We start from the raw sequence: 14,784 nt of genomic DNA on the forward strand, positions 1-14,784 counted from the left end.
AAAGCAGCTGCTTTGTGTCAGCTGATCACATCCCAGATGGTGGAAGGGGGCAAATGAGCTCATGGTGTAGAAGAGCCACACATAGGAAGGTCCAGGGCTGCGCAAGCTAATGACCGGATTCATGCCCCCACCCCAGAACTCACTGTGAGTCACTCTCCAAGCCACTGAGACTACCTGTACTACACTATGGTCACATTTAGTCAGCCCTTTGGCCCACAACATTCTGGAGCTAAACCTTTTTCTTTTATAGCTACATTTAAAAATATATAAATGGTCTTGCTTTGTTGTTTCAGGCTAATGCCAAATTGAGTTCAAATAGGTTAACTGAGCCTATATCAATAGCCCTTACACTTAGTAATATTTCTGACTGCAATTAGGTGAATAAGAAGAGCTCAAGTCTAATTACTATTAATAATAGTACCTGACATTTGCAAATTTCAAAGACAATTCTCATACATTATTTCACTCCAGGTAGTTCAGAACATTTATTATTATTAGCTTCATTTTACTCATGAGGACACAGGCTCAGAGTTGAGCAATGTTCCTTAGGGTCATAAAGCTAAGAAGGCTCAGAGCTGAGATTAAAATGCAAGTCTACTGATTGCTCTTTCCATGGCAGTGTGTTGCCACTCATTTTAGAAAACCCTTTATGCCTTATTATCATATTATATCATTAGATGAGGATACCATGCAAAGAGCATCATTTGGGGGGCAGATTATCTGTAATTACTCAATTGGTGATAGAAATTATGTTCTTAGGCCAAATGGCTTCCAGTTATGGATAAAGTTAGAAGATAGTGAAGTAGCTCTGCCCTGAGGGAACTCAAGAAACACTTAAATAATTGAAAAGGAAAAAAAGTTCTCATCAGGCTGTTTTTGTTACCTCCAAAACAACTGCCTAATCAGAGAGCATTCAACCAGTGGCCAGTAAGATAACCTACATTTCTGGGAAAAGAAAAAAGAACTACGGGGAAGTGGTAGCTTAAGACTCCCTGGGAACCTTGCATGATAGTCTGACTTTGGGACTATGTTCCTATCTATTCTGGCTGGATTGTATGCTCCTTCTTGCCCACTAGCTGCAGAACTGTATGAGGCAATTTTTAAGTAATAAATTAGCAAGTGATTCACCATCATTAGTAAATCCTCACAAAAGCCTTGAAAACCAGGTGAACCACAAAGTTACAACTTCTCCATTTGATAAACAATAAAATAATCGTTGAATGCCATGCCAGAAGTCAATGGAAGAACTAGTACTAGTCCTCCTGAAACTGGGACATCCACATTTGGGCATACACCCAGTGTTTGGGTGCCAATCCCATGGTTTCTGGGTAGAGGTTAGCTACTAGAGAGAATCAGGACTTCTGGCAGCGCTTCCAAGGCAGGTGCAGACATAAAGAACTTGACTTTTGATTCCATTGTCTTTGCCAGGACAGGTGGTATGGTAGAAGCATGGAATCCTGCCAGACGGGCTCCAATTCAAACTTCCCTTTAGAAAACAAAACAATAAAAATGGAAACAAAATGCCAAATCTTGTTCCATACTCTGAAGACTGACATTGCTTGAAAAACGAGGGCATTTTATGTAACGCTAATTCGGTTCAAACATGCATCAACTCAGGAGAAATGAGATTACAAAGGTGAAAGGTCAGTTCTAGGTTGGCGTCTTCCCTTACAGTTCAGTTCCTCATTTCCCCTTCAGCGAATTTTACTCATACATTCCTAGTGTCCAAAATAAATAAATAAATAAACTGTAACCAAATGCCTGAATAGGAATGGCATAGCCAAATGAGCACTGCTGTGTGGAATAAAATCTTCGGCAAATCTTGCTCACCTCACAAAGCCCACCTTACCCACCTAGTACAACATGAGTGCTCAAAGAAAAAAACTTCACGTTTTTAACAAGGGTCAGTTGATGATTCCCTGAGAGACTGTCTCTAAAACCTCTAACATGTAAGTTCAGAACACAAGAAAAACATAAAGGACCGTTTCCAGTGGCAGAGATAGACATCTGACATTTTCCCCAGGTTTGTGCTCACAGCAAGCTTTTGTGATTGATGATGGAGGCTCCTGACCACAAGGACAGCATGAGCAGTCTCCAAAGAAAGTGCTCAAAGAATCCTTGTGCGGGCTCTGTAGCTGCCACTATTGGAAATTTTGAGCATTCTTGGTGTTGCTGGAATTCTGTTTCCAACCACCACTCTGTGGCTCCAGGAGGGGATAGAAAGCGACTGGAAGGTTTCTGGAGCAAATGCTCTCTTCAGTTCCTAACCACAGAGTCGAGAAGAATGCACTTTTCCCAGGGCATAATTCTGCTTACAGCTGCCCTATCATTTGATTCTACCTAATTCTTGTTTTTGTTGTTAATCTGCTCGGGGAAGGAAAGCCAGATAATCTGTAAATGAATTCCAGAAAAGCTTAGGAAAAATTCCTGGATTCAGAAAAGGGATATTTAAGAGGGAGCCAAAATCTCTGACAACAATACCCTTCAAATGCACCAAAATATTAAATGAATCATTGTTCTTACCCAAAAGAGAATTTCTTAAAGTTACAGCCTTAATTCTCCTTGAATGATAAATGGTCTGTCTATTCAGGCTCCAGAGATGAGGCTGTGACACTAACACTGAGAGTGATTGCGCGGCTTTAGGCCTGACTCAATCGGTTTGAATCCAAAAGTAAGTTCCTCCTTCATTTACCTGCCAAAGCCTGAGTTCAGGCCCTCAGGGTGCTGAGGTTTTCCTTTGTGGGAGAAAGTGACATCATCAGCACCTCGGCGACAGTAGGGAATGCAGGGAATGTGGCTCCCGACTTCTGGTGATATCATCAGCTGCACTGGGAGAAGCACCAAGTTCCCAGGAGTTGAAGCACTGAAGGTTAAAAAAGTTGTTTCTGTTTGTTTCAAGTTTATCAATAGCGTTTGATGTTTCCAGCATCAAGTTTTAAGAGGAAAATAGGGAAGGGGCACCTCTTCTAGTCGGTCTGATCCTCAAGAACCAAGCACATGAGTTAAGTTGAGTCTCAACCCATTTGTATCTTACTGGGCGCATCCAAGCAAGGAAGAATAAAGACTTAGTTATATTAGGCTCTCTCCCTGCTCTCAGATGCATATATTCTTTGGGGAACTGCTAATGTTGCAAGTTTGCATTCAAAATAAATTCTAGGCACTCACATAATCCCCCAGTCTCCTCCAAACTGTCTTTGATGTCCAACAACTAAGGACAAGGATCTTTGATTATAAAACAATTTATTTGGTTAGAAGAAAATTCTTTGCAGGGCGTGAACAGCAGGAGAAAGAAAAGGTTTTTCTGAAGTGCAAACTAGTTGGAAACCCCCTGGGGAAAGAATCTGATTCCCAGTCTTTGAGAGGAGCAGGCTTGCCTGTACAAGCTGCCTCTGCTGAAGGCCTCTAAGAAGGCGCTTTTGTGTCTACTGTATGGCCTTCAGCAACAGCACGGCAGCCCTTCTCTTTTTTGTGCCAGCGGAAGTTTTCCAGCTCTGGGGATACACAATACAGAAAGTCACGGTTTAATAACAAGGCACAGTTACCAATCAGATGGCCCCGTTTTCACTCCCCCCCGCATACCTCCAAATGCTGTCCCCACATTTGAACACCTACTAGTTGCTCTGAACTCTTATTTCCAGTTTTGTTACTCAACTGCACAAAGCAGTTTAGGGTCAGATGCTCCCTAGTCCTTTCACTACTTTGGCCCAGACTGGTTCTAAGTTACCTCTGGCTCTTCCAAAGGTTAAGGTTCGCTTGCTTAAGTGTAGTTGAGTGATTGAAGTCAGTGTGGGCTGATGAAAGGACAGTCTGATGAAGGATTTAGAACAAGGGTCTTCAACCCACTACAGGTATCTTAAAATATAAAACTCCTTTTTATGGCTAATAACTGAAGTGGAATGACAGTGCGGGACCAGAGTACAACCGAGTCTGATGCTTAGGTCCTGCTACTGATTTGTTACGTGACTTTAAGTGGTTTAGTTAGATTTTTGTTTGTTTCAGCTACCAAACCAATGTGATCTCAGGGAAAAGGAATGGAACAGGCAAGATGCGTGTCCCTTTAGTCTATTAAGTCCCTTCTAGAGTAAATGTAAACTCTCTCAGTGTGGAGCTGCAGAGGATCTCACAGGTCACTCAGTTACCCAGGCAGCTGTGCTCCAGCAGATCAGAGACTTCTTTTACTTTCTAAATGTCATAAACCCTTTGGGTTTAGAGGGTTTTCCTAAACCCAAAGGGTGCACCTAAATAATCCCAAATCATGATGGTACAAAATATGTTATCCAATGCAGCTTCCTAACTTTAAAGGAGATAACACCCAACCTCGTCACAGCAGATATGGACATTCTTCTTCACATGCTCTCGCTATCCTCCACACTATACCAAAACCCGTGCTTTAGAGACTGGGGAAAACATACTTCTTTATGACTAAAATCAATAATGGAAAAAACCTTAACATTAGAAATACTTCTTTTAAACAGAGATGATATTGAAATACTCTTCACTTGCTACATAAATGGGCTGAGTATTTCTCCCTTTATGGAATGCAGCTTGTGAGGAATTAATACAAAGCCAGTGAGATTACCAATTCAAGCAGAACTTGCAATGTGTTGAATTTTGCTGAAAGCTAAAATTACCATTTTAACTTTAACAAATTTAACAGGAACTTCTTGCACATTTTAGAAAGTCAATTTGTCATTTGTAAAGAAAGCCACGGTGTCTCGCCACTTGGGACTTCTAAAGAAAATGATACAAATATTCTAAATACAGAAACTTTATACAAGGAGTACCATAAACTGCATTTAATTTGTAACAGTGGGAAGTCAGAAGGTATGATTGCTTGGGCTGTAGTTGCTCTCTAGCTCTAAGTTAGCTGAAGTCACCTGAGTTAAAATGTAATGTTTTTGTTTTGTTTTGTTTTTCTTCAGTGACAGAGAACTTAGAATTCCCAGTCACTTGAATAACTCCTGAGAAAATGAGAACCAATACTCTAATGCAATTATGCCTGTGCCTCTTGTCTGGTATTCATCACCTTAATGCCTGCTGTTTTAAGTTCTATCTCCTCAGTGGGACCAAGTGAAGGTGTTAGTCTGAATTCCTACAGTATCCATCACAGTATTGGGTATATAGTAGAAGAATCACAGCATAGCACCCAGGGAAGCCTCCATGTCGGTAAGGTTCTGAGCTGAGACCCCATAAAGAATCTATTGCTTTGAGGATGTGATCCAGGGCAGCAGACCACCTGGTAGCAGGGATTCTATGGCAGAATAAAATTGACATGTGCGCCACGAAAAGTAATGCTAAATTGCAGGAGGCTATTGTTTGTGTGTTCACTTGTCTTAAAGTATGCTTTCTCACAGACAAGGGATTACAGAGGAAAAGAGACCCTCTGGCAGTTCATAATACCCTTTTAATGGAATATTCAAGGGGAAACTCTACCGACATCTACTTTTTAATAACCTTGCAGTGACCCAAAAAGTTAAATAAACAAATAAACTTTGCTAACAAAATATTAGCAAGTAAGATATAGCAGTAAATTGGCAGTTCTTTGGCAAGCACTAATCACTTTGGGTTCATTTCTTCATCTTTAAAAAGAAAAGACTGGACCAGGTGTTCTCCTATCTTGAAATCTGATGACTGTCTGTCACAAATAGAATACCCCATTCCTCTTCCAGTCCTAACCCCCATTTTACCCTGGGAATGGAAAACAGAATAGAACTTAGTTCCAATATAGGGCAATAGAGTTCTTCACAAAGTTAAAGAAATTTGATCACCAGAATTTTAAGGTCAGATGATCAATGTAATTCTAAGTAAAAGATATAAAAATGAAAGAACATAAAACCTGGAACATAGATAGATGGACTTTTTAGTTGTTGTTTTTAGAGAGGATAATTCATAAGATTACAAAATAGTCTGCAGAAGAAATAGAGTGAGAATCTGTATTAGTTTTTAGAAATAGCAAGATTAATAGACATTAAAACATAAAGCAAAACCAACAGAAATAACGGCAACAATATCTCTCAATGGGTATATATTTATCAAAAAGGCCCTTCTGATAAATGAGATGGTCTTCAAAAAGTTCATAGACATGTGTTTTATTAAAAACTAAGTGTGCAGGGGGCTGGCGCTGTGGCATAGCGGGTAAAGTCACTGCCTATAGTGCCAGCATCCTATATGGGTGCTGATTCATGTCCCAGCTGCTCCACTTGTGATCCAGCTCTCTGCTATGGCCTGGGAAAGCAGTGGAAGATGGCCCAAGTCCTTGGGCCCCTGCACCCACATGGGAGACCCGGAAGAAGCTCCTAGCTCCTGGCTTCGGAATGGCACAGCTCCAGCCGTTGTGGTCAACTGGGGAGTGAGCCAGTGGTTGGACGACCTTTTTCTTTCTCTGCCTCTCCTTCTCTCTGTGTAACTCTGACTTTCAAATAAATAAATAAATCTTAAAAAAATACTATGCATACATTTTAATTTTTCTTGCACACCCAAAAATACTTAACCTTTTAATTACATTTTCCATTAATTTTTTGACATACCCTTGTATTAATATGCACAAAATTGATGAGTACATGATGATTGAATATGTTATGTAAAATTAGTTTTATTATGGTCAATTTCTATCTAACAGAAGTATTCTATAAAAAAACAAACAAACAGTGGCCTTAAAGATCATTATGTTGCTATATTTGATACCTATCACTGCTTTAAATTCAGGGATCAGAATTTCTAATCTAATATCCTATCTCAAGAAATAATGTGGGCCTGTGTGCTTACAATTTTGAAAAACTTTTAAATGATTTTGATTATTTCAGTGTTCCCAAATTTGCAAATTAAACACAAACTCTACTATGTTAAAGATTATAGAACAAAATTAACTTACAAACTTTAATGTTTAAAACATAACCAAGATAAAAGGACTATGTAAAAATAAATAAGCAATAGACAATAAATATTGACTTTAAAGAAATACAAAATTTCCCATTAGATCAAACAGAAATGTAAGGACTTAAAGACTCCTACCCCAGGAAAAGAAAGGAGGCTTAAAGGGTAGAAACCAAAGAGGTGGAAAGAAACTGAAGCTAACGTTTGTTTTACAACCTCTGTTCTCTGAATTTAGCAACCAACAGACACAGAGAGCAACAACTGTTCTACTTATAACAAAACATCAGTAATCAGTAAGACAGCCTTTATTCTTAGGGGTCTTTCAGTGAAACTACCAAGCTGAAGATTGTAAATATTTCTTGCATTGATGCACAGTTTCACACAATACTTAGCGAGCAGAATTCCTTTGATACACATAAGCAGATCTTTGTCTAATATGAATTTTTACTTTGGGAGTTCCTTCATCTAAGATAAGACCACTTACAATTGCATTATAATATTATTGTCTGACTTTGAGTTACGCATACGAACATTTTGAGCATCTGGCTTTATTTCTTGAAATAACTGGGAATAATTTAAGGTAGCAGCTGTTAATCTGGAATCCTTACATCTCTAGAAGCATCTCAGAGGCTCTCAACTCACTTAAACTCTATGCAAAATTGTGTATGCTAAGTAAAATTTGTATTTTATGTATATGTTCAATAACTTTATCATATTCTCTTAAAAATATTTATTCATTCATTTATTTGAAAGGCACAACAAGAGACAAGAAGAGAGGGAAGACAGAAAAAGATCTTCCATCCATTGGTCTACTTCCTGAATATCTACAACAGCCAGGGCTGGGCCAGACAAAAACTAGAGACCCAGAACTCCATTCTGGTCTCCCATGTGGGTAGCAGGGGCCAAAGCAATTGGACCATCTTCTGCTGCCTTCCCAGGTGCATTAGCAGGAAACTGGATCAGAAGCAGAGCATCCAGGGCTCAAACCAGCACTGTGACATGGGGTGCCTGAGTCCCAAGTGGAGGTGGCTTAACCTGATGGCATCACAACACCAGCCCCTTTTATCACATTCTTAAAGAGGCCTCTCTCTTTCTCTCTCTCTCCTTCACACACACACACACATACACACACACACCACATACACATTGCTTTAGGGTACCTCAAAACTAGTATTGGGAATCTTAAGTTTAAGGACTAAGAAGGTAGATCATTTTTATATATGCTATTTATCTTATAGTTAAAGGTTTAAAATCAGTATTCCAATAAATCTTTCTTGGAAAACCAGAATTTCTTAAAAAAATAGTTGATTAATTTATATATAAAAAACGGAAATGCTGTGTAAAGAAGCATCTCAAACATATTCACTATAATCATATTTATGATTTTGAAGTAATAATCAAGGAGACACTAGGCTGTTAGTAAGTCAGGAGACTAACAGGGGAGGCGTGTTTAATCTAGCAGGTAAGACACCTGCATCTCATATCAGAGTACCTGGGTGGGCTAGCACTGTGGTATAGAGGGTAAAGCCACCGCCTGCAGTGCTGGCATCCCATATGGGCACCGGTTGGTGTCCCACTGCTCCAATTCTGTTCCAGCTCTCTGCTATGTCTTGGGAAAGCAGTAGAAGATGGCCCAAGTCCTTGGACCCCTGTACCCACGTGGGAGACCCATAAGAAGCTCCTGGCTCCTGGCTTTGGATCAGTGCAGCTCCAGCTATTGCAGACAACTGGGGAATGAACCAGCTAATGGAAGACATTCTCTCTCTCTCTCTCTTCCTCTCTCTTTCTTTTTCTCTCTCTCTCTCTCTCTGCCTCTCCTTCTCTCTGTGTAACTCTTTCAAATAAATAAATTAAAAAAAAAAAAAAAAGAGTAGCTGGGTTCATAACTTAGCTCTAGCTCCTGAAGCCAGCTTTCTGCTAATCCAAACCCTGGGAGACAGCAGGTAATGGCTCAAGTAATTGGGTTTCTGCCACCCACAAGTGAGAGGATTGATTTGCCAGCTCCCAGCTTTGCCCCAGCCCAGTCCCCTTAGTCATGGGCGTTTGGGGAGTGAATCAGAGGATGTGAGCTTTCTTTTTCAAATAAAAAAATTTTTAAAGTACAGTAAATGAATAAAGAATGCTATATCAAACATAAAACACTTAAAAATGGATCTTATACTCTAAAATGTAATGAGATAGATAAGTCTATTTCACCCTAGAGTTATCTCCCAGCTCTAAGAGTTACTCAGTATCAACAAGATGTTCCTTATATCTATTCAATAAATATTTATGGAGACCCTAAATCTAAGCCACTAAATATATTAAGGCAGAGATATCCAGTTTTGAACAAAGGATATTAAAATCGCTGCTTTCACAGAACTCATATTTTTCTGAGAGGAGACAGACAATAGAAAAGTAAAACATTATGTCATAAGACAATAATTTTGTAAAGAAAAATCAAGTAAGGAAGGAGAATATGAGCCCGGGGGTGGGGGGGTGGGGGGTAGGAAGAGACGTTCACAATAGGACGGTCTAGGAAGGCCTCTTTGACACTGGGATGACATTTAGGGGACTGAGAGCAGAAAATATATGGATATAAGTGTTTAAGACTGTGGGACCCGTAAGTAGCAAGGCCCTGAGGTGGGCATTGCCTGTGTCTAATGATACCCTGGTGAGGGGAAGAGGAGGACGAAGGTGGTGGTGCCAGGCCAGTCCAGGAAAGGCCACTGTACAGACTCAGGCAGTGAAGGCAGGTCAGAGCATTAGCTCATAGGGCTTTCTGGAACATAAAGTTGGCAAATTGCTTCACCAATAGCTTTTTGACTCTTTAACACATTGGGCAACATAAGTCTGAATACAGGATATCTCAGCCATTGACAATAATTTAGCTTTTTAGAATGTCCCCTCAGTAAAATTGATCCCTGAGAAATGAACATGCCTTAAAAACTGGATTAGTCTTATGTCTCCTGCAAAGCAGGCTGGGTCCAACTGCGTACCTTTGTTCTTGCCCTCTCTTTCCCAGAATGTTTCTTTTTCTGTAAAATGAGGAAACATCACCTGTTCTTTTTTTTTTTTTTTTTTTTTTTTTTTTTTTTTTTTTTTTTTTTTTTTTTTTTTTTTTTTTTTTTGACAGGCAGAGTGGACAGTGAGAGAGAGAGAGACAGAGAGAGAAAGGTCTTCCTTTGCCGTTGGTTCACCCTCCAATGGTCACCTGTTCTTATCTGGCTTGCAGGTATTTGTGAATCATTTTAGTGTCGTAGAAGAAAATCACTACATAAATTCAATGGAACAACTTCTCACACCCCCCAGCGCTGCCACCACCAATACCACCAATTCTGTTTCCTAAAGGGCATTTATAATACATTGCTCATTTATAACACTTTTTTCCCTCCTCTATTTTATTGGAGTAAAAGAAAAAAAAAAAAAAAAGTAATTGGGCCCCTGCCACCTGGGAGACCAGGATGGAGTTCTAGGTTCCTGGCTTCAGCCTGACAGCCCTGGCCACTGTGGCCATTTGGGGAGTGAACAAGCAGATGGAATAGCACTTGTGTGCTCTTTCCCTCTCTCTCTTTCTCTCTCTCTAACTCTGCCTTTCAAATAAATATATAAATCTTAAAAAAAAGCCTTGCATCAAAACAAAATCTCAAGATATACTTTGAAATCTCTGCATTCAAGGAACTCTAACTTGAGCAATGTCAGTGAAGTGCGTATTATTTCAAGATTATTAGTTCAAGGAGAGGACATCATGGCACAGTGGGTTAAGCTCCTGCTTGGGGTGCTGGCATCCCCCGCAGGAGTGCCTGAGATCAGGTCCTGTTTCGAATCCAGCTTCTTGCTAATGTGTAATCTGGGAGGCATCTGGTGCTAAGCTCAAGTGCTTGGGTCTCTGCTAGGTACATGGGAGAGCTTGATGGAGTGCCTGGCTCCTGGCTTCAGCCTGGCCTAGTCCTGGCTGTTGTGGGCATCTGGGGAGTGATCCAGAGGATGGAAGGTCTCTGTCACTCTGCCTTTAAAAAATACAAGTAAATAAGCTTGAAAGTAAAATGTATTACTTTAGGTTCTGTATTAGGTAACTCACTAAGGATTGTTTTTAAATGAAGAGAAAGGTAATGAAAGATGCTGGGAGATAACTGAGTAAATAAACATTCTGACTTACTAAATCTTTGCAAATGAAATACAAAATGAGGGAAACAGAATAAGGTAGCAGGATTTTGTGTATTCTGGATCAATCTCAGAATGAGACTCATTCTTTTCATTCTTTTCTACTCTGGAAATAAATCATTTATACAAGACTACACTGCTGTTCGGTATATCTGTGACATTCTTAGATGTCCAGAATTTTAGACTTGGAAAAGCATAGGCTCTGTAGGTGAAGTTCCAGCTATTTCACTTACTAGATAGTATCAGTCAATATTTCAGCAAATACTCACAATTTAATCCTCAGTTTCCTGACCTGCAAAATGTAAAAAATAAAAGTGCCAATCTTTCATAAAGTTACTATGAGAACTCAATACAAGTAAAGTGCCCAGCACAATTTGGCAGCTATTATATTTCAATGCTTTAATTTCACAGAGAGGCATTTGGCATTTGGCTCAGGGTTAAGACATGGCTTAGGGCACCCACATCCCATGCTGGAGTACCTGGTTTAAAAGTCTCAATTCCTTGGCCTCCCATCCTGCACAGTGCTAATACGCACCTTGGAAGGCAGCTGTGATGGCTCAAGTACTTGGGTGCCTGCCACCCACGTGGAAAACCTGGACTGAATTCTGAGCTCCAAGCCCTAGCTACTGCAGGCATCTGGAGAATGAACCAGTGGATGAAAGATCTCTATTGGTCATTCAGCTCCTCCCCCCACTTCCCCTTTCCAATACAATGAAAAAAATTTCAGAAGTCCCTTAAGCTTCAGTTTAATCACTTTGTCAACTAGCTTGCTATATAAGACTGTCTCTTAGGCTTTGTTCAAAGCTCTAATTATAAAGTTTCAGGCCCCAGTTACAAGTAAAGTAAGAACACAAAGATGGGATAACTATGTGTTGATTAATAGGTAAAATTAAGAGGCAAGCAGAGACACTGTGGAAAGGTGAATTTACTCCGGAGGTGTTCCCTGTTACTGGTCAACCGCTAACCTGCCAGTGCTCCGACTGTCAGTCTGAGCCTCAGGGCAGTACATTCTAATCTCGATCATAACCTTATCCTGGAGTCTAAGAAAATCCAGGACAACCAGCTGAGCAGGAAGAGTACGGTGGTTAAAGAACTGGCGACCTCTCTTGTGCTAAACTAAGATCCTCTTACTCTCATGCTCTGAGAAGAAAGATTAATTTTGTGTTATCCCTCTAAAAATATTTATAAATAAGTAACAGGATTGAGAAGGAAAATACAACCATAATCACTTTAAGAGGTGTCAATATTATTGGAAACAATAGACACAAATATTTTAAGAGGTAAACAAATGAGAAAACTAGAACTCAAACAATGCATAAACTCCATCATGTTTTCCACCTACAATGAAGAAAAAGAATATATCCAAGTGAAAATTAAAATAGTAAAAAGTTGATCCTTTTTATCAGTCAGCATTAAGTAATAAGGAGACCTGGAAAAGTATCCTTGACCTCTTGTTTTGATGGCTAGAGAAATACTGATCGGAAAAATGTAACTAGAGAAGTATTGATCAAAATAGCAGCAGATGGTTACTCTAAATACACAAATAGAATGAAAAATAAAGAAAAAAAAAGTAGAAGGAAATTAAAGAGGAAGAGAAAGACTTTGGCAAAAGTAGGGAAACCTAAGAATTAGACTTTAAAGAGAGTGGCAAACTTCCTTCAGGATTTGAAATGCCATGGTCACCCAGAGAGACAACACTCAGGCAAAACAGAAAGGAAAGCAGTGTAATTAATCGGTCAGGACTAAGATAGGAAGTTTTGAAATGGAAAATAGAGGACCTGAGAAATAGAAGGGAATGTTCTTGCAAAAGCCAAATTTCTTCTTCTATCCTGACTTTTTTCTAGTACTTTTAGAATATTACAATTTAAAACTTTGGATATACCTTATACAATGTATGATACTACTACCAAAGACAAACCTAAGCACAAAGGTGAGGGGTAAGAATGAGGACTAAGGCTTAGCTTGCAATGCCCTTGGATACACAGCCATCAAATGAAGTAGAAACAAGTGAAGTTATTTTAGAAGCAAATCTATGGCCTATTTTATTGTTAAGATCATTTTTAAAAGCTATCTTCCCTTTAGCAAATTAAAATTGAAATACAAATAAAAATCCAGTTGATTTGGTCCTTATGAAATCACACATAACCTGAATGAATTGAGCAAAATGTAGACATGTCTGATTTTCAGAAACTCTCTGGGAACTCCAGAAACCGCATTAAGGTTGTTTTTTTGTTTTTTGTTTTTTTGTTTTTTTAACTTAGTGTTCTCACAACTTTACATTTTCCATTGCATAGCATCCCCAGTTTTACAGACTTGACCATAGGGTAACCAATCTTAGCAGGAAGCGAAAATAACTCAGGGGTTGAGACATACATAAAATTATGCAAAATTCATCAAAGCCAATAAAGAATGCCTTTAGATTTTTGACACCAGGGTACAGCGATCCACCAATAAACTAAAGTGCTACAAAACACAATTCTAGGAGACATAAAGAGAATTTCAGTCAAACGGAAGGCTTATTGACCACATTTAGATAAATCTGAGTTGTAGTGCAATCTGATAAGGAACAAACAGCATGGATTCCAGAAGAGTAAACCATGTGTCCATAAAACATTAGAACTCTTTGGAAGAGTTAATCAAATAACGGATAAAGAAAAACTGACACATATAATTCAAAAGGTTATTTTCTGGTTTTTAAAAATAAAATTTCTCCTAAGAGGCTACCAAGAAAATAGAGTGACTGCTGTGGTTAAAAACAGAACCAGGACCAATACTGAAAATATCCAGAGATTAATACTAGGCTATTGTAAACATTTATTAATAACATAGAAAAAGCACACATGGACAGAAAAGGTGAATGAGAATTGCCGGTGACATAAACTACCCAATTAGAGCCTGGACGTCCTTGATAAGATACAATGAAGTTTCCTCTTCACAAAATGAAGAACAATATTTAAAGTAAACTGATGGCTCAAAGTCAATAGTTAAAAAGAAAAACACAAGAACAGAAAGATCTGCCAGAGTGAGAGAAAGGGCAGAATAAGAGAACACAGGACAGAGACTGGTAAAACAGTGAATGACAAAGAGAACGCCAACTGCGCTTCTTGTTTACCTGTTCCTGTATGAAAACACAGAAACTCCACCTACAGCTTTATGGTAGCAGAAGACGGATTTAAAATAAAAGAGGAAACTATTTTATGTAGCACGAAATTAACCCATTGAACATGCAAACTCAGGACACTAGTAAGACACAAAGCTTAGGATGGAGCCCAAAGACCTCAGAGACATCTAAAGATGGCTCTACAGTAAAATCACTCAAGACAAAAATTAAAATGGAATGCAGACCTCAAGCTTCAGGGTATGAGGAAGAACAAGGCAGGAAGGAAGTTTTCTTTCTAATTGCTATATTCGAAATGGTTTGTGATTTCCACGTTTAAGTATTCCTAATTCTGCCCTACAGTCCAAATTAAATGTTAAACTCTTATCCAAAAAACCTCATACAATTTCCTCAGATATACTCTTCTTTCTTATTTTTAAAGCGCAACCTTCCATTTCACCCAATTCTTCTTCAACTTCATTTATCCCAGCTTCAAAATATTGTTTGAGAAGTATAATGAAGAACCTCCTTGAATTTTAAAAATCCTTGTTTGGAAAAGAGTTCTGAAATTTGTTTTATTTTCCTACCTTCTTTTCTACATAGACAAAAATTTAAATTCACGTAGTATTTTAATTCTTTTCTTAGTTCATTCATATCACAAAATAAAAACC

The 14,784-nt window shown here is 38.9% G+C and overlaps 1 protein-coding gene across 4 annotated transcripts in view; it reads right to left on the reverse strand.

Moving 5' to 3' along the window:
• Nucleotides 1-14,784, reverse strand: part of RNF43 (ring finger protein 43) — a 67,200-nt gene that overhangs the window by 48,406 nt on the left and 4,010 nt on the right. The window contains exon 2 of one of the 4 annotated variants that reach the window (XM_051824781.1): nt 2,693-2,863. The exons of the other annotated variants lie outside the window; for them this stretch is intronic. The gene's annotated coding sequence lies outside the window, so the exon portion shown is untranslated. The remainder of the gene's footprint in view (nt 1-2,692; nt 2,864-14,784) is intronic. 4 annotated transcript variants of the gene reach the window in all.

Source organism: Oryctolagus cuniculus, chromosome 17 (assembly GCF_964237555.1).
Source record: "Oryctolagus cuniculus chromosome 17, mOryCun1.1, whole genome shotgun sequence".
NCBI classification, from domain to species: domain Eukaryota; kingdom Metazoa; phylum Chordata; class Mammalia; order Lagomorpha; family Leporidae; genus Oryctolagus; species Oryctolagus cuniculus.